The sequence below is a fragment of the Rhinatrema bivittatum genome, chromosome 4 (genome assembly GCF_901001135.1).
Source record: "Rhinatrema bivittatum chromosome 4, aRhiBiv1.1, whole genome shotgun sequence".
In the NCBI taxonomy this organism is placed as follows: Eukaryota; Metazoa; Chordata; class Amphibia; order Gymnophiona; family Rhinatrematidae; genus Rhinatrema; species Rhinatrema bivittatum.
The window spans coordinates 602,217-627,065 of record NC_042618.1 but is presented as its reverse complement, the minus strand read 5'-3'; the positions used below and the strand labels follow the sequence as shown (position 1 = coordinate 627,065).

The 24,849-nt window shown below is 47.9% G+C and overlaps 1 long non-coding RNA gene across 1 annotated transcript in view; it reads left to right on the top strand.

The window, feature by feature from the left end:
- LOC115089596 overlaps positions 1-24,849 on the top strand; it is a 131,554-nt gene that overhangs the window by 5,724 nt on the left and 100,981 nt on the right. Inside the window, exons 2-3 of the long non-coding RNA XR_003856186.1 lie at positions 12,365-12,466; positions 12,584-12,634. This is a non-coding gene — a long non-coding RNA (uncharacterized LOC115089596). The remainder of the gene's footprint in view (positions 1-12,364; positions 12,467-12,583; positions 12,635-24,849) is intronic.

The window sequence follows — 24,849 nt, the reverse complement described above, 5'->3', positions numbered from 1 at the left end:
AAGCATGAGTGAGTCATGCATTATTTGCTTTAAACCTGTGCATAAGAACATAAGAACATGCCATACTGGGTCAGACCAAGGGTCCAACAAGCCCAGCATCCTGTTTCCAACAGTGGCCAATCCAAGTCACAAGAACCTGGCAAGTAATTATGGGTCCTGATGTTACTACAGAATCAGCAAAGAACATTTACTAGTTTTGGGAGTGAACAGTAATTTCACCTTTTGGAAAAACAGTAGATGACTGCAGTGAAAATATATTTATAAAAATATTTACCTCAAGGCTGTAGTACTTGGAGCTTGTGCCTGACTAGAGCACTGACTCATTTGGAAATATCTTGGTTTATCAAATCCTTGTTCTTTGTGTGATCTGTCACATGGCATTTCACTACAGATGACTGGTTCCAGAGGGAATAGCTGGCTGCAATCATATGAGCTTGTCCTGTACAGATATATTTTCTTTTCTTGTTGGTCTGACAGTTTCCCCCCAGCTCGAGTGGAACTGTCCCCTACTGGGATCCAGCATCCTAAAGCCAAGGACTTTCCCCCTGTTTGTATTTGCCAGTCACTGCAGCAAGAGTTGTACCGCAGTCTGGTGCACATGCACCCTGCCTTTGGCCACTAGATGTTGCTGTTGTACAACAGCTGAGATTCCTTCCCCGAGGTAGGTGCAGAAATCTTGCTTGGGAATACCACCCAGGTCTTCTGTGTTGCCACTGAGCCAGCCCTAGTCCTGGGTTCGATCTACTTCAGCTGCATTCTGACAGCTCCTCAGTATGAAACATTTTGAAAAATTAACTTAAAAAACAAAAACCCCTGAGGCAGACTCACCTGTTCCCTATGACCTGTAGCAGGATGTTACCCTTAGTTGCTTCTAAGGAACAGAAATTGTATCACCCATGTTGAACTCTGACCAATGTTTAGACTAGTGTGCACACAATGCTCCAAAAGCCTTCTTTAGAAGCTGTTAAATTGGGTTCTTTCCAGTGGTAAATGGAGTGCTCAAAATTCAGGTTTAAACAGCAGCATTTGATTGTGCTTTTAGAACCAAAAGGATTTATGAGAGCAGAAAAAATCTTATCTCTTTGCCCTGCATTGCTGCTATATGTTCCAGGCTACCTCTTCTAGAAACAAGATGTTCTTGAGCCTGTAAAGGAAAGCTATTTTCAGTATAAACTGATTTTTCTGTCAATACTCAGGCTGAATTTGCCATGCTCAATGGGTGATGTCATTAGGCGGCACGGTGCAGAATTGTTTCTCAAGTCAGTTAAAGTTTTTTGTACACTGAGCATGCGCGGGTCTTTCCGCGTGATCGACCATTCCTGAACTCTCCTCAGACTCTTTTCACCTGCACTTCACATGCACACAGGAGATTCTGTCTCTCTTCGGTTCTTCGAACTCTCGTTTTTCAAGGGAAAAAAACAGCACTTTTCAGTGCTAAGGCTTCCCATCCGACTGCAGGATTCAGATATTGTACCTGTGGACACATAATGTCCATCATGGATGGCAACACATATTGCTACTTATGCCTAGGCCTGCATCACAACCAGGCAAAATGTCGGGATAGCGGCCGCATGTCCCCAAGGGTTCAACGCCAGAAAGCTGACAAGAGAGTTTGCCTCCAAGTTGAATCCAATCAGCTAGCAGGTAAGTTCATCATCAGGCAGTAGCTGCAGCACTAATGGGGAAAAGAGTCAAACCGTCCCAAGAGTGTGAATAGACTTCCAGGCAAAAAAGCATCATGTAGAGTCTAAGGGGCCAACTACTATGCCACCAGCGACAGAAGCGTTGATGACGCGCCCTTTGTCAAGCACGGAACATTTAAAAAGAAACAAGCTTCAAAGCAAAAACTATAGTGCATCGTCTGCACATGGCACATTATTGGCACATGGCGCACCATCGGCACATGGCCTTATCAAGAACTCATGCACACAGCAAACCTTGAACAATGACATATGGAGCACACAAGACACACGGAACAGACAAGGCACACGGCGCATTCTCGGCTACGATGCACAGCTGCATTCAAGTTGAGGCACAAAGCATGGAAATCATGTAGACCATCGAAACAGTGCACAAGGCACCACACAAGAAATCAAAGGCACATAAAACAATGAAAAAGTTACCACATGATGCGGTATGGCACAAATCAAAACAAGGAAGCCGGGAAGTATCAGAGACCCGCTCCACTAGTCCACCATCTTAGACCAGTTCTTCACACTCGGATAGACATCGACAAGTCACATCTCCAGAAAGAAGGTTGTCACATGATATATTGAAGGTGGCCATTCCTCTGCCCAAACTACCTTTGGCTGCCTATTCATCTTATGGTTCGGCTTCTCTCTTACCTGCCACTGTTTCCTGACCAATGTTGGCAGCCATGATGTGGCAGTAGTGCTTCTGCCTTCAAACCCCAGATCCTATCAGCTCAGTTACCCTATCTCACTGTAGCCAAGTTTGAATCCGGACCATATTTTAGTCCCAGAAGATGATGCTCTTCCATTATCACCCGGACACAGATCGCATCAAGCAGTAGAACAGATTACAGAGATCATAATGGGATTATTATAAAGGTCGTAAGGGGGGTTTTCTAGAACCTTTTCCCGCAATTACCACCTCCATCTTTCTTGCTGGCATTTTCCATTCTTCCACCAACAGAAAAAGTGATGCCAAGAGCACCACTGCTCCCTCCTCTTTCTTCTTCAGGAAGCCATATCTTGCCCTTACCTGAGGAATTGCCTCCCCCTCAAAGCCCACTAAGGGAGTATTCATCATCTGGCTCCCTGCTGCCATTTCTTCCATCAGATAATTCCCCAGGGGAATCCTCAAGCAGTTCCACAGGAATACCATCTGGTCCCCCAGAAGAACTACCGGAACACACTTCGCCCCCGGATGACCTAACTAAAACTGTGAACGACTTCAAAGGGGCGTGGGATAAACACTGTGGATCCATCAAGTCTAGAGGGCGTGAATAAAGTGGAGACATTCAAACACTGCACGGAGCGGCAGTAGCCACAGAGGCATTCACGGAGCGGGATGCCAGTGGCCAGTAGTTAGTGTTCCACCTTCACGGAGCGGAAGGATGGAGGGCTGCTATCTCCACAATAAATAAATAAACAAAAAAATAAAAACAGGGGTGGGTAAGAGTATGGGGCAAGGGTGTGGCCTGCTTGTTACAGCGGTTGCTACCCCTAATTGAGCTGGATGTCACTTGGATGCAGATACGGCGTTGCTCTCTAAATTGGTGGTGGGGTGGAGGAGAATTAGGGCTGGAGAGTACTGGAAGCCAATAGTAACAGGTGGGAGAGAGAAAAAGGGAAAAAAAAAAGGATAAAGTGCGTAGCTTGTTGGGCAGACTAGACGGGCCGTTTGGTCATCTTCTGCCGTCATTTCTATGTTTCTATGTTTCTAACATACTCCACGTCTGTTGAAAGTTGGGCTCTGCTCTTAAATTGGAGGTAAGAAAAGAGTCAAATCCTCAAGCAGAGGTCATTGGACTCTATGGTTTCATCATTCCTGTGGAAACTTCAATTCTACCATCCCAAGAAGTGCTCGATACAATGCTCCTGAAAAATGGGAAACGCCCTTCTCAGTATCCACAGCAGCTAGGAAGGTTGACTTAAAATTCAAACTGAAGAAGTCCCCTGGATGTGGAGTGTTGCAACTACCACACAGCTTGGTAGTATTGAGTCTGTAATGAAGAAGGCAAAAAAGACAAGACTGCACCCCAATGCACCACCAGGTAGAGACCACAAGCTGCTAGATGATTTCAGCAAAAAAGTCTTCTAGGGAATCCTGTTAGCTGCAAGAATAGAACAACACCGGTGCTATAAGGTGCAATACTTGTATGACTGTGTACAAAAGCTAAAACCGTATATCTGCTCAGACTCGGGTAAACAAGTTACACCCTATCTGCTTCATGAGCTAAAGGAAGGTCTTCGACATCTCCTTCGCTCATGCTATGAAGTATTTGATTCGACAGCAAGAACTTCTGTGGCATCTATCGGTGCAAGATGGATGGCCTGGTTATGAGCAAGCGGCATCAGGGAAGATGTCCATGAAAAGCTTGCTGATCTCCCATCCTTATTCAGAGAAAAATTAAGAGAAATAGTTGCTCAGATCAAAGAGCAAAATGTGATGGTTCAATCTCTGTTGACACAAAGCGAACTGGGGAATAGCAATCTATGTTTATTTTCTCAATATAAATGCCCATACTACTGCCATAAACAGTTCCAATCCTACTAGCTTTATAGTCAGCCTTATTACCAACACAGCTGAAAACAATCACAATCCCCTCAACAAAGAGGATACCCTGCAGCTCGGCATGCACCAAAGCTGCAGTCACAACCTTCCACAAAATCTCAGCAGGGTCTTGAATCATTTCATCAGCACAGATACCAGTTGGGGGAAGGATGCAAAATTTCCAACAGGCCTGGACAGATATCATCACGGACCAATGGGTCCTCAAGATAATTTGAACAGGGTTATTGTTAGGATCCCGCCCGCGACAGCCGCGGGCAGTCCCCTACCTTCCGCAGCCAGCCAGGCTGCTGACGCCGTCCCTCGCAGCAGGCCATGCCACGGCGTTCCCGGCTCCCCTGTGGTCCTAGTGCCGCCGCAGGGAGTCCCTTCTTCGCGGCATGGAGCCACTGCTGCTGCCTGCTTCCTCTCTTCGTGGCAGGGCTGCCACCGCCACTGTCCTATTGGCCTTCCATGCAGCAGGGACGCCACTGATGACTGCTCCTTCCTGGCTTCACCATAGGCGCGGGCACATGCCTTTCTTTGATATTTAAAGGGCCAGCGGCAGGAAAAGCCCCGCGGCCCTCAACGATGACATCATCAGTCTTCGCTGGATCAGCCCTATAAAAGGGCCTTGCTTCTATTCCTCAGGGCCTTCAGATCCAGTCTTCACAGCATCTGTGGTCCTCTTCAGATCCAGGTCCTCCATGGTCTTCCTGTGCCTTGATGGATCTTTGTTCCTTGTTCTTCGTATTCCTGAACTTCTTCTCCTTGATGTTCCTGGTCTCATTCCTCGTCTGAGCTCCCTTGTCGCCTGTCTCCTGATGTTCATGATGTCCAGTTCTCCTGATGTCCTGTGTCCTGTGGTGCCATGTTCCATGTTCCTGATGTCTGATGTTCCTGTCTTGACTTCGTCCGTCTCATCTTCAGCTTTTCGTCCAGTTCCCAGGTCCCTCGTCTGTCCACCTTTCCTGGCATGCCACCGTCGTGGTCCGTGACCAGCCCATGGGGGGCTGTGTAAGGCATCTCGTGGTACAAGGCCTTCTTCTCGTCTGCAGCGCAAGCCTCTGGAAAACTCCTGTTTTTAATACCTTGCTTCTGAGAATCCTGAGTCTTGAATCCTGTCCCGGTCTTCGGAGTCCCTTGTTCCTGCATCCGTCCATGCCTAAGACTCTGCCAGAACCTGCTCCGCTTCAGTGTGGCTGTGTAGGCCATGCCCTTATGCAGGCCTCTACTGAATCTTTGTCATGTTCCAGTCTCAAATTCCACTTCCTCGACTGGAGTCTGCTTCGCGTTCAGCGTGGTCTGCGACCGGCCATGGGCGGCTGTGTAGGGCACGCTGCGATGCAGTTCTCACCCAATACATTCGCCTGACTCCTGAATCCTTGCCTGAAACATCCGAATGTTGTGTTTGTGGCATTGTGGACCCTTGGTCGCTGTGAAGATGACTCCGCCCATGGGAAGAGCCCTGTGGGGAACACAGTGATAGGCTAAACTCAGATAGCAGACACAGATAGAATGGAAGGCTTTATTGTACTGCTGTAGGTAGATGGTATGAAGCAGGAAGATAAGGCACTAAGGTCCGCGAGGTGCCAATACGTTCAACAGTCTCAGAAGTAGATTCCCACCCAGATGTTATAGAGAGGCGGGGACCCGCGGTGTGGGCAGCACCGAGCCTGGTGGGTAGAATTGAAGCACCGGATCGTAAAGGTACTCACAGGAGTGTAGGCGTCTTCCTGGTAGAGATGATGGTAGGCCCTCGAGGAGCGAGTACCTGATAGTCCAGAGGTCCTGTAGAATAAGAGAGAGAGAGAGACCCCCTAGGAGCAGTTGTCTCAATTACTAAGGCCCTGAAGAGAGATGGAAGTGAGAGACCCCTGAGCAGCGGGTGTCTTGAGCTTCAGAAGGAGCGAGACCCTTGGAGTGTAGAGTGGCGTCTAAGCGTGCAGCTTGGAGCTGTCCTTGCTAACTCAATGGTGGTAGCGAAGCAGAGGCTTGAAATACCCAGAGGTATTGATGTCATGTGGTGGGGATGCCCCCGAGGTTACCTGCCATGACGTGTATTTGAGCATAGGAGAGGTGCGCGCGCGCGCACCCTAGGAGGCCACGGGAGTGAGCATGGCGGACTGGAACGCCCATGCTAGACTGGAGACGCCGAGGCCCTCGGCACCGGAGGCAGCCATCTTGCCCAAAGAGGAGGAAAAGGGAAGAAAAGAGGTAAGGCAGAGCGGTCGCAGCCATCTGCGACCGACGGACGCAACACCGAGCAACCTGAATCTTTGTCCGAGTCTTCTGAGTATCCTGAATCCTTGTCCGAGTCTTCTGAGTATCCTGAGTTCTTGTCCGAGTCCTTCGAGTCTCTGAGTACCCAAGTCTTCGATGTATCCTCCCAGTAACCTGAGTCTTCGTCTGAGTCTTCATGTTCCTGCCCTCAGCCTCCGTCTGACCTCACGCACTCGTTGTTCCCAAACGTTGGGCCCAGAAGGGCTATTGAGTGGCCAGAGGGCTACTCTTGAGACCAGCATTGCATTGCTGGGTCTCATTGATGCGTGTAGGTCCAGTGGAGGGCTGAGCCTGCCTTGTTCCCATTCCGGATATTCCTTGCCTTGTCTTCAGTCCAGCCTTGCTCCTGCTCCACCCGCGCTTGTATCTGCTCACCTCTCATGGTGTGTCTTGGGGCTCCTCCCTGAGCCGTGCCGTGATCCAAGGGCTCACATCCTCCTTCGAGATGGGACCTCGCCTCCGCACTCCTAACAAGGCCTGAAGGGCATGCTCCGTAACAGTAATCACCTCAATTTTTCCTGCCAACACACATTGCTTCATTCGGCACTCCCGTCCATAAATCCAGACCATCTGCCTCTCCTGACTCAAGAGGCACAGAAATTGCTCAGCCACAGTGCAATACAGGAGGTACCACCCCAAGATTACAGCAAGAGGTATTACTCCCATTATTTCCTCATCCCCAAGACAACAGAGAATCTTCGCACCATCCTAGACCACAGGTCATCGAACCAGCATTTTCATTGAGAGAAATTCAAGATAACATCTCTGGGCACCATATTGCCCTTCATCCAACCCAATGACTGGATGTGCTCTCTCGACCTGAAGGAATCATATGCACACATCCCAAGCCACCCCTCCTTTTGTTGTTACCTTTGTTTCCGGGTTGGACAGCTACACTACCAGTACAAAGTCTTCCCCTTTGGACTCTCATCTGCCCAGAGAGTCTTCATGAAATGCTTAGCAGTGTCTGTGGCACAACTTCATTTCTCCTATTTCCATATCTGGATGACTGGTTAATAATAACACTGGATGAATGGACACTTCGATCTCACACTGAAATGATGATACATTGCCTGGAAACCTTGGTATTTCTTATAAAACATGAAAAATCAATGCTCCGCCTATCACAATGAATCCAGTTCACAGGAGCACAAATAGACTCAATCAGGTCCAAAAATGTTCCCTCACAAGCGAACTCAAATTTTGCTTCTTGGCAAGCAGATTTCTATGATGCAGAAGGACGCCAGTTCAACATGTACTCATTCTACTAGGACACATGGCAGCTGCTATCCATGTAGTTCCATTAACAAGACAACATATGAGTCGTTTGCAGTGAGGGCTAAAAAGCCAATGGTGCCAATTTTTTCAACTGTTGTCGACAAAAGTGTGCCTGATGCAGTCAGTGTTTTCAGGAGATAAAATGGTGGCTGCAACCAGCTGGTCCTAACAATGGATGCTTCCACGAAAGGTTGGGGAGCTCACCTTCTCCAGTAGAAGAAGCAGGGTCTTTGGAATCACAATGAACAAATGTGGTCCATAAATCTACTGGAACTCATGGCCATGCAAAATGCCCTCAGCATATTCGAACACCTTACAAGGACAACCCTGATGATCCACATAGAACACCAAGTAGCCATGTTCTAGGAGAACAAACAAGGAAGGACAGGGTTTTGGATCCTCTGCAAGGAGGCCTTGAAAATATGGGAATGGGTATACAGTGCCAATGTTAGTCTACAAGTCACGTACTTGCCAGGCATTGTGAACATGGAAGCAGATCACCTCAGCTGAGTAGTCCGCCCACATGAAGAGTCTCTAGCGCAGACAGTGGCAGATGCCCTATTTTGACATTGGGGGTCAACCCTGGATAGACCTATTTGCCATGGAGCAGAACAGAAAGGTTTGTTGGTTCTGTTCAATTCGTTCCGATCCTCACCGGGAAGTGCCTGATGTGTTCTTGTTGTCAAGGAGCAGAGGACTGGCTTTACATGTTTCCCCTGATACCACTAATTCCCAAAAAGGTGCAAAAATGCATGCAAGGTCAAGCCAAGATGATTCTAACAGCTCCTGCCTGGCCCAGACAGCCATGGTGTACATAACTTGTACAGTACTCAAACTCCCCTCCACAACACCTTGGGAACAACCCATATCTGTTAGCACGGGAAGAAGGATGTCTCCTTCATCCCTTGCATTCAGCTCTGAACCTGACTGCATGGATGTTGAACATGCAACCTTAGGGGACTGGAACCTTCCAGACCCAATTCAAAATGTCCTTCTCTCAACAAGAAAACCATCACCCAGAAGGAATTACAGTTTCAAGTGGTGTCATAAGAACATGCCATACTGGGTCAGACCAAGGGTCCATCAAGCCCAGCATCCTGTTTCCAATAGTGGCCAATCCAGGTATTAAGAACCTGGTAAGTACCCAAAAACTAAGTCTATTCCATGTTACCGTTGCTAGTAATAGCAGTGGCTATTTTCCAAGTCAACTTGATTAATAGCCGTTAATGGACTTCTCCAAGAACTTATCCAATCCTTTTTTAAACACAGCTATACTAACTGCACTAACCACATCCTCTGGCAATGAATTCCAGAGCTTAATTGTGCGTTGAGTGAAAAAGAACTTTCTCCGATTAGTTTTAAATGTGCCACATGCTAACTTCATGGAGTGCCCCCTAGTCTTTCTATTATCCAAAAGAGTAAATAACCGATTCACATCTACCCGTTCTAGACCTCTCATGATTTTAAACACCTCTATCATATCCCCCCCTCAGCCGTCTCTTCTCCAAGCTGAAAAGTCCTAACCTCTTTAGTCTTTCCTTAATGGTGCATACAGCATGCTTTAGATCCTTTTATGTGTGAGCCCCGGCATTTGATCTCGTATCTACACCACCTGTCTGATACGGGACTCCAACCACTTCAGTTAGAGTACACCTAAGTGCCATAGCAGCGCACCATCATTAGGAGAATGGAGCTCCAATCTCCACTAATCTCCCACTTTATGAGGGGACTTCTTCACCTATGACCCCTGGTGAAACGATTCCCGTGCCATGGAATGTCAATATAGTCATTGCATTCCTAATGAAAACTCCTTTGAGCCATTGGAATTGGCTTAAAATTCCTCACGTGGAAAATGATATTCTTAGTAGCGGTGACCTTCGCTAGAAGAATAAGTGAGATCTAGGCTCTAGTGCATTTTCCACCTTATCTCTAGTTCTTCCATAACAAGGTATTCCTTCGACCCCACCCAAAGTTCTTACTGAAAATAGTATCGCCATTCCATTTGAATCAGAGCATCTCACCTCTGACGTTCTTCCCAAAACCACAAAAGCATGAAAGGGAAAAACTTCTCCACAGCCTAGATTGTAGGGATGTGAATCGTTTTTTGACGATTTGAAACAATCGTCAGATATATTTTAAATCGTCAAAAATCGTTAGAGCCGCGATACAATAACAATTCCCCCGATTTATCGTCAAAAATCGGGGGAGGGGGGAGGGCGGGAAAACCGGCACACCAAAACAACCCTAAAACCCACCCCGACCCTTTAAAAGAAATCCCCCACCCTCCCGAACCCCCCAAAATGTTTTAAATTACCTGGGGTCCAGTGGGGGGGTCCCGGCGCGATCTCCCACTCTTGGGCCACGGCTGCGTTAAGAGAAATGGCGCCGGTGGCCCTTTGCCCTTATCATATGACAGGGCAAAGGTAGCACGGCGCCATTTTGGTTCCTGTGACCTGACATCACGAGTGCAGGAGATCGCTCCCAGACCCCCGCTGGACCCCCAGGGACTTTTGGCCAGCTTGGGGGGGGGGCCTCCTGACCCCCACAAGACTTGCTGTAAGTCCAGCGGGGGTCCGGGAGCGACCTTCTGCACTCGGGCCGATTTGCCAATATTCAAAATGGCGCCAGCGCTACCTTTGCCCTGTCATATGGTAAGGGCAAAGGGCCACCGGCGCCATTTCTCTTAACGCAGCCGTGGCCAGAGAGCGGGAGATCGCGCCGGGACCCCCCCCCCCCCCCCACTGGACCCCAGGTAATTTAAAACATTTTGGGGGGGTTCGGGAGGGTGGAGGATTTATTTTAAAGGGTCGGGGTGGGTTTTAGGGTTGTTTTGGTGTGCCGGTTTTCCCGCTTTCTCCCCTCCCCCGAAAAAACAATTTTTTAACCTAAAAAACTAAGACGATCAGATTCCCCCCCCCCCCCAGCCAAAATCGATCATTAAGACGATCGATCACACGATTCACATCCCTACTAGACTGCAAACAAGCCCTAGCCTATTATAAATGATGGACTTAAACGCATAAGAAAGGATCATAACTGTTCATTTCCTACAATCCTAATAGACTAGGGGTGCCAGTGACGAAGCAAATATACTCGAACTGGATCACAGCCTGCATTAAGCATTGCTATGCTGCACAATCACTCAATCTTTCAGACCCCATAAGAGCGCATCAGGTAGGGGCGACAGCTGGATCACTTGCACATTTGAATAATGTTGCTATTGAAGATATATGCAAAGCGGCCCCTGGTCATCAGTACATACCTTCCATCGCACTACTGTCTTGAAAGAGCAACAACATTTGACAGTGCAGTAGGAACTGTAGTCCTCCAGTGCGCCATCTCATCTTATTTGCCTGTCCAACAGGGGAAAAAAAAAAAAAAAAGAGGCAGAAGAAACAAAAATGGAACTTATTCCGTAGCAACCCTCAGCTTGGGACTCACCATTGAGCATGGCTAACTCAGCAAAAAAAAAATGTTGTTTACCGGAAATGGTGTTTTCCATAGATAATAGGGTGAATTAGCCATGCGAAACCCACCCTACGCCCTGGACAGCAACCTCTATGAAGATTCCAACTAGTTTTGTTATCAACTGAAGAGAGTTCTGGAACAGTTGGTCACGTGGGAAGAGCCACGCATGCTCAGTGCACAAAAAACGTTAACTGACTTGAGAGACAACTCTGCAACGTGCCACCTGATGGCTAATTCATCCTGCGATCTACGGAAAACACAGTCTACAGTAAACAAAACTTGCTTTTCTAGGAGGAATGAGGATAATCCAGGAAGGTGTGACTTAGAGGTAAATCTCTCTGTGTCTTTTATGGGGATCTGCTTGAGAATCCTACAGTACATGTTACTGTAGCTATGCTTCTCTCTCAAACATCCTGCATAGAAAAAGATCTCTCCTGAGGCGGGAAGCGGGATCTTATGTTTGCCGTGAGAACAAAATAACAGCATATTCTTAGTCTTTCAAAAAACAGCAGCAGGCTTCCATTTCTTTCAACAGATTTAACTTCAAATACCTATGAAAAACATAAACCGGGGTGATATGTATACTATACAGGAACCCCGGTATATAAATTCTTTAAATAAATAAATAAATAAATAATTACTTTATGAGTTTGTACCAGAAAAAGTGCAAATAAACCCTGCACCCTGTTTTGGTCTATTTTCCGGAGATACGATAAGATATACATTATACAATGTAGAAAGAAGGAACAACCCAAATGTCTAATGAGCATCAATCTGTAGGCAGACACATCAAGGTACATTAGTGTTAGCGAGAAGCCCATCTAACACCACAGTGCTATAGGTTTGAGCAGGTTCGCTATTAGTCACTTCCAGTGTTGGTATATTCACAAGGTAGATGCTGAAACCCTTTTTATTCTGCAATCAAAAGAATAAAAATACAAATCTTAAATAAATGAGAAATGAATTGCAGAGCAGTTCCTCTGAGAGTTTTTGTTTTCTTTTGGAAACCCAGCCGCCCCATATGATAGTATTTCAAATCTGGTTCTGACATTGAGCTCGCCCTACCTTCTGATGTCTAACATCCCTTCCCCTTCCTTAGGATCATTGGTGTGGAAGAATCTGCAGTAACCTGGAGCCTGGAGCCATCTCTGCTGGGCCAGAAGTCCCAGTACCCCTTCCCCAGCTCTTCAGTATCTTTGAGGTGAGAAGGAAAGAGACTGGCCTTCTAGGGTTAGCCTTGCCCCTACCACACACTTCTGGTCTGGAGCTAAAGTGACATAGATTCTGTAACTAGGACATTCTTGTTTTCAATATACAGCAATTCCAGGATTATGAACTAATTTATGAGGAGGAAGTCAACTGATGTTGGGTGAGTTGAGAAACTCTATTGGATGCAAAGTTTGATAATTCAGCGTTTTCTTTTTTTCCTCAGTAGGTAGATCTATCAGTTTAAGCAAAAAGCCTTTTTTTTTTTTAAATTTTGGGGGAAAATGTTATTTTGATTTCTCCGTCAATAAGCAGACATGAAATAGCCGTTACATGTGGGGTGATGTCATCCAGTGGCACCTACACAGACAAAGCTGTCAAAGCTTAGCCAAGACTTTACTGAGCATGCCCAGGAGTTCCCGTGCATGCATGCTGCCTCATGAGCTCCTTAGTTTTTCTTTGTCCGAGTTACTGCATAGATATGCCCCAGTCTGTCTCTTAGAATTTTGCTACTTTTAGACATCTAGTGCTCCTATTTGCCTTGTTGCTTTGAAATTTTTCTACCACTGCCTTGGCAGCTCCTTAATAAGAACTTTTATGTTCTAAAAAATAAAGGGAAGACAGAGGCACACCTAAAATATTTAGCACCTGGGGCGGATACTTCTTTGGCACACCCCCCACCCCCCCAATATATAATTTTAAAATTTCCTAAACATCGATAAAATATTTCAAAATGCAGACACATCAAATAACACCTAATAATTAAAACTAATAAGGATTTAAACAATCTCCTGCTCTCCATATCTGTCATCATAAGATTGTTTAGACTGGGGGCACGTATACACACACACACACACAATATGCTCCCTCTCTCTCATACAAACACATACATGCTTGGTGAGAGAGGGAGCATGTGTGCGTGAGACACACACTCACACAGACATTCTCTATACCTCTCACACACTTCCTGTCTCTCTCACACACAAACATGCTTCCTCCATCTCTCTCTTACACACACACTCTTCCTCTATTTCTATTTCTCTCTCTCTCTCTCTCACACATGCAGACAAAAACTGAACTGGAAAAGACAAACCAGATTCTGTATGCAGTGCAACAGTGGAAAAGCAGAAACTACTCCTCAAAACAATACAATCAGAATAGTAAACCCATACTAAAAATTATACATTTCAAAACAGCTGATGAACAGAATAATATTCAACAATTAGAAGCTCCTGTACAAATTTTTAAAAATTGTATAAACATTGATAAAATATTTCAAAACAGCAGACATCAAATTACACCCAGTAATTAAAACTAATAAGGATTTTAAAAATCCCCCATACCTGTCACCCTGGTGAGAGACCACTCTCCATACCTGTCACGCTTGGTGAGAGACAGAAGGAGCTTAAGTGTGAGTGTGTGTGTGAAAGAGACAGACACACATTTCCTCCGTCTCTCTCTCACACACGATTCCTGTATCACCCAGGCACACACACACATGCACACACAAACAAGCTCTCACTTATTCACTTACGTTCTTACACATCATGATCTTCTGTTGTCTTCAGGCTGTGGCAGGATGAGCTCCACCATGGCCTGAGGGCCTCCTGCTATCTTTGGCCGTGGTGGAGCTCATGCCAGCCCACACACAGTTCCCGCTCCCTCCCAGGAAGATCGGTGAGCTGTACGGCAGCAGGAGAGGCCGTGGGCCGCCGGATGGTTAGGCTCCAACGGCGGCCACCAGCCCACCGCCTCCCTGGGTGTGCCACTCCGGGCCTGTTCTCTTCGGCTTGGGCTCCCTGCTGGGCTGCTCCTCCTGGCTGGAACATTTCTTCTTCCTGAGTGATGACAAGAGGTTGATTGGTCGCACAGACACTAACAACCCCTCCTTGTCGTCACCTGGGGCGGACCGCCCTCCTGCCCCCCCCCCCCTTAGCATACTTCTGAAGGAAGATTTGAGAATTTAAGAAGTTAGATGCCAAAGAGCATGGAGAAGCCCAAGGCAAAGCAGCCTGTGGTAAGCAGCTTTAAGGCCTGCAACTTTGGGTGCTGATGCCCATCAGGGATATGCACGGCATCTGTTTTTGCTGTTGGGGCCTAGATGAGAACTCCTCTATCTGCAACGGCTATGGTTGGATGTCCCCCAGGGCACAGTAGTGCTGTACTTGGAAGATGGAGGTCCTAAGGAAGGTGCCGGTGGGTAAGAGCCCTAAGTATCAGCACAAAATTGATCAGTGGAGCTGTTCTCTTAGAGGAGCGAAGTGTCACCAAGCTCCTGGTGCAATAAATGAAGGGAAAGTTCACCTTCTCTTGATCTTGCAAGAACGGGAAACCTCCCCTGCCCCAAGATGCTGGCTTCTGGAACCGCCTCAGATCAGCAGTCCTCTTTGTGGCAGAAAGAGATAGCAGCACTTTCGGCACAGCGCTCTGCCAAAATTGGACCCTTCTCAATGCCAATTCACTACTTAGTCTCATCTTTGCAGGTGCCATCTTCATTCATGGTGCAGAGGATTCGCATGGGGCGGATCCATTTGTTTTATGCGGACCTGGGGCTTACCAGGTCACTGTCCCTGTCCTTGATGTGGAGCTCGCATTCTAAGGTGCAGTCAACATGCTCAGCATGGCAGATCACAGCAGTGTCAGTGGTGTTGCTGTGGAGCGCTTTGGTGTGTATGTCTAAGAGTCCCATGATTACTGTCAGATTGCAGACGGAACTATCGGTGCCATCGATGGACTCGGGTGCTAGTTGATGGGAGCTGTCAGTGCAAGCGGTGTGGAGTGCCTTGGAGCCAGCCACTTCTGTGGCAGGGGATGCTGCCATAGTACTGTGTTCCTCTTCAGCTTTACTGGCAGTTCGGATCAAGGATGAGCTGATGTGGTTTTCTGAAGGAATGTCTCTCCTGCAACTCTGGCTCAGTGGGTCCTCAACCAATGGGAGACTTGTTATTGGAGCTAGTGAAGAATTACTTTGCCTCCTTACGCCCAGAAGACCAAAGAGAGAGATCAGAACCTTTCCTGTCCAAGATAAACGAAATTTTCCCACATAGTGGGGCTGTTCCAAGTCTTACACCAGTGCATATTTTACTGAAGGAGCTTCCAGTATTGGGACCAAGTCCTTATTATGAGATGATGGACCCGTCTCCTCCAGAGAAGTTCTTTCACAAATTGGAGGGTAAGGCAGTGGGGTCTATTCACTCTGAGTTCCTTCCTGACGCATTCCCTTCTTCATCAACAGGGTCGTGGCTAAGTGTTCCTCCGTGGTCAAGAGACAAAAAGGATTCCACAGGAATTCCATCTGATCCTCTTCTGGATTTGCCACAGCACACTTTCTCTCTGGAGAATATCTGCAACTCCAAGTGAAGACTAAGTGTTTGGAAAGAAAAAAAGCTGGGAACAGGTGTCTTTGGGCTCCTTCAATTCCTTCAACCCACAGTGGAGTCTGCAGCTATCCTACTTCACAAACTTCTCCAGCATCTGCATATGAGAATGTATCAGACACCTACACTGTGCTTTCCAGTTGTTGCGGCCTAGGTGGCAGTTGTGGACCCTTGGCCTAGGTTGGGGTTGACGCAAGCCACAAGGGTTGGCCCCCGTGGGTCACCAACGCCAGGAGGTGAGGCCTGAGGCGAGCAGGGGCCAGCTGGAGCTTCGCCGCTATCAGCCCTCGGTACCCCGTGGGTTGAGCCCTTGGGTACCGGGGCCGGCTGGTCTTAGGAGGGGCCCTGCGGAGACGCCGGTAGGCGGGACAAGGTCCAAGCCAGTGGTCCGAGGCAGGCGGCAAGCAACCGAGGAGAAGGCTAGTCCAAAGGTCCGAGGCGGGCGGCAGGCAAGCACAATGAAGTCCGGTCTGAAGGTCTGAGGCAGGCGGCGAGCTAACGAAGTGATGTCCAGTCCGAAGGTCGAGGGCAGGCGGCAAGCAGGCGAAGTGATGTCCGATCCAAGAGTCAAGCCAGAGAGATCTGTCTGAAGGGTACCAGGAGCAGGAAACAGGAACAAGAAGAGGAAGGCAGGAACAGGTACAGGAAGGCAGAGGAGCGCTCAGGAACAAAGGCTACAAACTACAAGGGTGCCGCAGGAGAGAGACTCATTGCCAAGTCGTCAGGACCTCGACACAATGGGCCTATATAGGCCTGGCTTGATGACGACCCTTTAAATATCGGCCATTGTTGTGTGCATGCGTAGTGACGGCCCAAGTATGACCGGAAGCCGGCGGCGTTCCAGGGGCCAACGAGAGTGGGGAGGCCGCGGCAGCAGGGAGAGCAGGGAGTGCTGCGCCAGAAGACAGGCTGCCACGAGCCGAAGGTCGGACACCAGCAGAGAGGAGGCAGAGCAGCAGGATAGGGGGATGCCGACCCAGGACCGTCGCGGTGAGTGCAACACCAGTAGCCAGAAACTGGACTTGAAATATAGAGTGCAGGCCATCCCAGACCTCTGTGATGGTGGAATCGGCACTGAAGCATGCTAAGCACACTTGTGATCATTCCAACATGCCCCCAGGGAAGGAACTGAAGGTATTGGATGTATTTGGGAAGAAGGTCTTCCAAGGTTCAATGCTGAGGGCCAGGATTGTGGCTCATCAGTTCTACATGATCCATGATGTAGTATTTGCACAAATGTGTCCAGAAGCTAAGATCCTAGATGGAATAATCAATTCCTGAGCAGGCAGACTTCCATTGAGCAGTGGAGGATGTGAAGAAATGTGAGAAGCATCTTATTTGTTCCATATGCAAAGCTTTTGATACTGTGGCCAGGACTCTGGATGCTTCTGCTGGGGCCCAAAGACTTGCATGGCTGTGGGTGAGCAGCCTCCAAGAGAATGCTTGTTATTAATTTGCTTATGTGCCCTGTACAGGGGACAACCTGTTTGGCAACAATGCTCAAGAGACAGTGGCTCTGATTAAGGAGCATCAATCAACATTACAGTTATCAGTCGTGGTCCCCAGTGGAATGTCATCTGCAGATCAACTATCTGGAACTGTGAGCCATTCCCAATGCTCTGAGAGCTTTTTCTCAGCTCCTCTCAGGAAAAAGAATCTTAATCCAGGCTGACAATCAAGAGAACAAGTTCTACAGACACAAACAATCAGGAAGGTATGGGTTCTTACACTGTTTTCCAGGAGGCCATTTGTACCTGGCCATAGACAGGGCATCACAACAACCATCTCCAGGCAACCTACCCTCTGTGAATCCAGAATACATTACGAAAGGCTGTCGCCAAATGAATTCTGTCCAATTGGCTAGTGGACTTTTTTGCATTATCTGGCTTACAAATTACAGGCGCTCTCAAGGCTTATCAGTGGCTTATCTCAGGGCCACTTCTATGAAGGACATATGCGAAGCTGCTACTTGGTTGTCTGTGCACAACTGCATGGCCTTCAGTGGAGCTTCTGAAACCAATGGGATCAACTCTATCAGCCTTTATCCCACCAAATCTGAGTGACCCCCAGGATGAGAGAATCCCTTCAGTAATGGATGAATCTGGAAGTTCTAAAGATGGGCCTCTCATTGCACATTCTACTGCATCAACCAACTCTGTCTACCAATGTCTCCATGAACGGATGAGGGGCAGACATCGGTGAAGCATGGACCCAAAGATTGTGGTTCCCACTGGGAACTCATCTACATATTAGTTACCTGAAATTGCAAGCAATCTTCTATGCTGTAAGGGTTTTCTCTCACGTTTCAGAAAAGAGAATCTTGATCCAAAGTGAAAACCAAGTGGTCATGTTTTATATAAACAAACAGGGAGGTATGGGTTCTTACGCCTTTGCCAGGAGACCCTCCAAATCTGGTCCTGGGCAGGACATCACAGTGCCCATTTCCAGGCGACCTACCTTCTGAGAATCCAGAACCTGTTGGCAGAACCATCTCAGCAGAATACCACAAGCACACGAATGGCCCTGGACCAGGGGATTGCAGACTTGTTCAGTCGTTGTTAGTAGACCTCATGCACACAAATGAGAGTGGGCACTTTACTCCTTGGATTGCAAGAGAGTCTGGCCTATTATCTGAGGAGAACTCAACCTCACCGTCAAGCTTCTCAACTGTTTGCGATACTTCATGAAGCTAATAGGTAGCAGATTTAAAATTAATTGGAGAAAGTCTTTTTTTTCACTCAGCTCACAATCATGCTATGGAATTTGTGGCCAGAGGATTTAGTCAAGGCATCTAGCACAGCTGGACTTCAAATGGGTTTGAACAACCTCCTGGAGAAAAAGTCCATAAGCCACCTGGGAGCTTAGTACCTCCTAGTGACCCGAATTGGCCACTGTTGGAGACAGTGGGCTTGATCAGTCTTTGGTCTGGCCCAGCATGGCCCATCTTTTGTTCTTTGTAAAGGACACACAGGGGTTGGATTCATTTTCAAGGGATGCTTGTCAGCCCCGATCCATTCTGTGAGAAACTTTGTTTCCATAAAATCATTGCATGAGGCATCCCTTCCAATGCATCACTATAAAGTGTTTCACTCCTCCGTTCAGGGCCTTCCTGTATTACCTTCATAGACAACATGGCTTCCATTTGAATGACATCACTAATCTCTGGATTCTGAGGCAAGACACGCACACGGACTGAAGGGAGAGAGGCGCTTCAGATCATACAAGTCAGCGCAAAGGGAAAGCATGAGCTAGAGAAGTAAATCAAACTCTTCCTGCTTTCTCAGTTAACACAAGCAATCCCAGTGTGGAGCCTGCAGTTGTACGCATGGTGAGCCTCTCTCCAGGAAAATGTTAGATAAGCACAAGTATACGTTTATTAGCAAATTCTTATGGCCACTGTACTCCCAATAGCAAGTGAAGGCTTTGTACAGTAACTCTGTGTGTGATGCACTAAGGAGTGCCATCCACAGACATCCCATTTACACCACTACACAAAATGAATCAGCAGCTTGGAAAGTTTGCATAAGATGTTTTGACACGTCAGGATAAGAAACTCTGGCCTATTGCCATAGCTTAAAGTATTTCAACACAGCTGACCCAAAAGCTGGCTGCTGGAATTCTTCCCTGTGCTTGCACACCACTGTGATACATATTGTATTCAGACTCCAGGGGGGAGAATGACATTTTCTACATAAAGATACTTTCCTCTATATTTACAGTTTAGTTCATACCAGGAATTACAGAGAAATGGAGACAATGATGGCACATGAGGACAGCAAGGCCCATCTAGTCAGCCTGTTCCAGACACAGTACTGCAGAGCCCACCTGATTTCAGGCCTTCCCCCTCAAATCAAGAAGCCTTTGTGCTTAGTCAGGCCTTAACTGTCCTTATCACAGCTAAGGATCCTCTGTGCTTATCCCAGGCTTTACTCCTCACTCCCCCACAGCTAAGGATCCTCTGTGCTTATCCCAGGCTTTACCCCTCACTCCCTCACAGCTAAGGATCCTCTGTGCTTATCCCAGGCTTTACCCCTCACTCCCTCACAGCTAAGAATCCTCTGTGCTTATCCCAGGCTTTACCTCTCACTCCCTCACAGCTAAGGATCCTCTGTGCTTATTCCAGGCTTTACCTCTCACTCCCTCACAGCTAAGGATCCTCTGTGCTTATCCCAGGCTTTACCCCTCACTCCCCCACAGCTAAGGATCCTCTGTGCTTATCCCAGGCTTTACCTCTCACTCCCTCACAGCTAAGGATCCTCTGTGCTTATCCCAGGCTTTATCCTTGACTCCCTCACAGCTAAGGATCCTCTGTGCTTATCCCAACCTTTACCCCTGACTCCCTCACAGCTAAGGATCCTCTGTGCTTATCCCAACCTTTACCCCTCACTCCCTCACAGCTAAGGATCCTCTGTGCTTATCCCAGGCTTTACCTCTCACTCCCTCTCAGCTAAGGATCCTCTGTGCTTATCCCAGGCTTTACCCCTCACTCCCCCACAGCTAAGGATCCTCTGTGCTTATCCCGGGCTTTACCCCTCACTCACCCACAGCTAAGGATCCTCTGTGCTTATCCCGGGCTTTACCCCTCACTCACCCACAGCTAAGGATCCTCTGTGCTTATCCCAGGCTTTACCCCTCACTCCCCCACAGCTAAGGATCCTCTGTGCTTATCCCAGGCTTTACCCCTCACTCCCCCACAGCTAAGGATCCTCTGTGCTTATCCCAGGCTTTACCCCTCACCCCCCACAGCTAAGGATCCTCTGTGCTTATCCCAGGCCTTCTTGAACTCTGATATTTTTGTCTCCACCACCATCTCCATTGGAAGGCTCTTCCATGCATTCACTACCCTCTCTGTGAATGGATATTTTGTAGTTGTTGCATTGGAGGTGGACCCTTGGGCTGAGGTGGGGTTGAACCAAGCTGTAGGCGAGGACCTACGGATCCCCACCGTCAGCAGGTGGAGTGGTCTGAAGCCAGAGGCCACTGGAGCTTCACGTATACCAGCCCTCTTTCCCCTGGGGTTGAGCCTTTGGGTGCCGGGGCTGGCAGGACTTAGGTGGGCCTCAGTGTTAACTAAGGATGGAAGGTAGTTCAGTCCAGAGACAGCAGCCGATAGATGGTGTAGTCCTATCCTGGACAAGATTCGGTACAGGAACTTGAGCGCCAATGGAACAAAAGGTAGCTGGTGGCTCCCAAGCAAAGGGAGGCCTAAGCCTTGTAAGTCCACGTCCAGAGAATAGGCAAGGAGAGGCGTCACTGACAGGCGAGGATCAAAGCCGGCGGCAAAAAGAAGTTGTGGCAAGCGGTGTAGACTCTGGACATAGAGTCTGTAGTGAAGTCGTTCAAAGCAATGGTCAGGGCACAGAGAGGCCCGAGCAGGGACATCTTGGCTGGCAACACTGGGTAGCAAGGCAGGACCTGAGGCACTGGAGGGAACGAGAGGTCAGAGCGAGGAGCCAGGCCCTGGAATCCGTCTGAGAAGGTGAGAGGGCCGCGCCGTGGGGCTGCTGCGGGCGGCGCGCCTAACAGTAGTGTTGTGCCTGCATCTACCTATCTGAGCCTCATGTTATAACCCCTTGTTCTACCCCTTCTTTTTGGAGCAGCTTGATGGGTGAGCGGTGAGGCTGTGCACTTCTATGCAGAAAGTCCTTGCTTTGATTTCTGGATGGAGTCCTTGGCTGCCCTGTCAGCTGGGACTGAGGAAGCTGCCGAGGTTGCTGGATTCAGAGCTCATGATGCAGGGCTTCAGAAGGAGAGCCCTAGTGCCTGGCTCCCGACATCAGAAGTGCTGCTGCGATGACCTGACGAGTAACAGTGGAGGAACAATCTCTTCAAACAGGGGAAATATTCCTGGCTTCATGGCACCATGAGCCCAGCACTGGTTCTGACTGAGCTGGAAGAGAAAGGAAGCACTACTGGGCCAAAAGAAAAACAAGAGATGTCTCCTGCGTGCTATGCACCGGGGGTTCTTCAGCCAGTCAGGTTTTCAGAATATCCACAGTGAATATTCTTGACATACATTTGCATACACTGCAGACTCGGGGTATGCAAAACTATCTCATGCATATTCATTGTGGCAATCCTGAAAGCCCAGCTGGTTAGGTGTGCCTCCGGGAGAGGGTTGAGAAACACTGCCTTAAGCAACTGGTGACAGAAAGCAGAAGAGCGGGAGCAATACTGGATCTGGGATTCATAAGTGGCAATTGTTTGTCCTCTCCGAGGCAGTTCTGTAAAGGTGCCCCTGCTCAGTGATCAGCTCTCTGATCAGCTTTAACCTTGCTGTGGGGCCGACCCAGAGCCCAATGAGGCTTTTTAGCACCTAGGGCCCTAATCAGAAGAACATCAGATTGGCCATACTGGGTCAGACCGAGGGCCCATCCAGCCCAGCATCCTGTTTCCAACAGTGACCCATGCAGGGTGCAAGTACCTGGCAGGAGCCCACACAGTACATAGATGCCTTGCTATTTGGGACAGTGGCTACCTGCTTCTCTCTCCTTCCACTCTGATTCCTGGTCCTTCTCGCTCTTCCTTTCCCAGCGCAGAGCTTTGCATCTACTGCAGTCTACCACTTGCATTTGTCTTGGGTAGCTGCCTGTCTTGCCTAGTCCTTGTTATGTAGTAACTTCCATCCAGACTGGATTATAGCAGAAGTCAGCATTTTTTGTGTTTGGGGCTATGTTTAGGAGGCCTACTTGACAACACATTTCTGGGCCCTGGACTGCATGCAGATTTCCAGTGGGAAGAAGGGAAAAGCAACATTAGCAATAACTTGAGGCTAGAGATATGGTGATACTTCTCCTTTTAGAATATTTATATTATAAAGTATAATAATAATTCTAGGGGTGACCAGATGGCTGAGTGGCACTGCATTGCCTCGAGGAGGGACCTGGGTTTGATTCCCAGATAAGTTCTTCTGGGGCTGCGGATGATGCAGTGCTCGTTGCCCTCTGTGAAACATCAATATCTAGTGGCTGGATATTTAGGTCCCTTAATTGCAGGGCTCTGGAAAGAGCTATGGGGTTGTGTGGCCCATGGCCGAGGACAACTGCTGCAGCGATTTGGGAGGGGGTATAAAACAGGGGAGCTGAAGGCTCATGGTGCCAGATCCCATCCCTGAAAGCTCAGTGGGGTCTCTCTCCATCCCCACATTTTAGCTCAGAGTGCACAGCTCTGTAAATACATGGCGTGTAAGCAGCATTATGCATCTGTGAGGAAGTATGTCAAAGCATCCCAACCCAGCTGCTTGAAAGGACTTGCAAGGAGACACACCAGTGTGAGAAATCCTTGGGAACAAGATGTACCACGCACCAGAAATGCAATCGTTCATTGGTTTGCACAGAGCCGTGAGTCAGTGCCCAGGTGGAGTTCTGATCTGTGTCACAATGTCAGAGGCAGAACCTGTTTGGCAGAGGTCCCTGTGAGATTCCTCAGTCACCAGCGGGCCAAGCTGTTTACTGCCGAGCCGCCGCCGCCGCCGTCACCGCTGCAGGCTGAGCGCGAGGGGCGGGGCCAGCGGGGCGATGACAGACAGGCAGCCCTTTCCTTTGTGTGCGTGCCCGCTGCCCTGCCTTCCCTTGTATTTCTAGAAATGTCCGCGCTCTCTCGGCCACCGCTGACCGAACTGCTTTATTCTCCTGCTCTTGCTGTACTGCGGCATTTTGCACCCTGCATCCTCCGGTAGCAGGTCTCCCTATTAAATACTGCGTAAGTGCTGCCTGTTACAGCTGTTTCGGCTGGCCCCCAAAATCTGTTTGCTCACCTAGCAGCACCTTAAATCTGTCCCTTTTTCTTTCCACGGACTGCTGCTCCGTGTTTGCATTCGGGGGGGAAGTGCTTAGTCAATAGGGATTGCTAATTTGAACATCATTTTCACTCGTCTTTCCAGTGGCTCAGCTTCCCTCTTTTGGCCCCTTGTCTGTGGAGCAACCTTCCTTTCTCCCTCCTTTTCCTTCCATCACAGGATTTTAAAGACTTGCAGAAACACCCTGCCCAACTAATCTCCTCATCTCCTGTTTCTTTCCCCTGGACTGATCTGCAGCCATTTGTAAATTTTCCCTCTGTAACTGCTGGTCCTTAGAATTCGGTCCTGCACTTTGCTGAAAGACGTTTAGAGAAATAAATAATACTCAGAGAAGCAGGCAATTTTGGAACTTGAGATCTACCCATAAATCTATTTTTTTAGGCTCACCCAAAAAAAAAAGGAAATCATCTAGGATCTCAGCATAACTATATGCAAATATAGTCAATGAATATTTATTGTGGTTAAAACCTGAAAATCAGACTGCTTGGTAAATGTATTAATTTTTTTAGCATTACTTAAATACCACCTAAATAACAAGCTAGGCGGTTTACAATTCAAATATAACTATGTCTTTTAAATACAAATATAAAATAAGGTGCAGATATAAATAAAGCGATGAAATCCTGAATGAAAATAATATAGAAAAACAGATTATTTTGACAGAGCCTGAAATCCATAAAAAAACAAAACAATAAAAGACACCTTGAAAAAGAATATTAAACAGGGTCATCTCATACTATAAACTATACACTTAAATTCCAGGGATTACCTCTTTAAAAGCCTGCTTAAATAGCCAGGTTTTAGCTCTTTCTTGAGTAATTATGTATCGGGCATCCATCCACAGGATCTCTGTTCCTTACTTCACCTAGGTGAGCTTGTTAAATAGTGGGAATGCTAAGGAGTCCTTTAGCAGAACGTAGTTTGCTTTGAGGAGGATGGAAATGAAGAAATATGCACAGTCAGCAGAAATCTTGAGGCATGTTTTATTGTACAACCTTGGACAAGTTACTTTATCTCACAGTTTCTCACTTGTAATTCCAGATCTGCCGCTGTTCTGTGACCTTAAACACCTCACTTTACCGCCCAGTGCCTCAGTTTACTTAACCATAACGTAATATATAGAAACCGAGAAAAACGACAGCAGATACAACTCACATGATCCAGATAGCCTGCCCATTTCCTGAGCCATAAAATGGCTCTTTT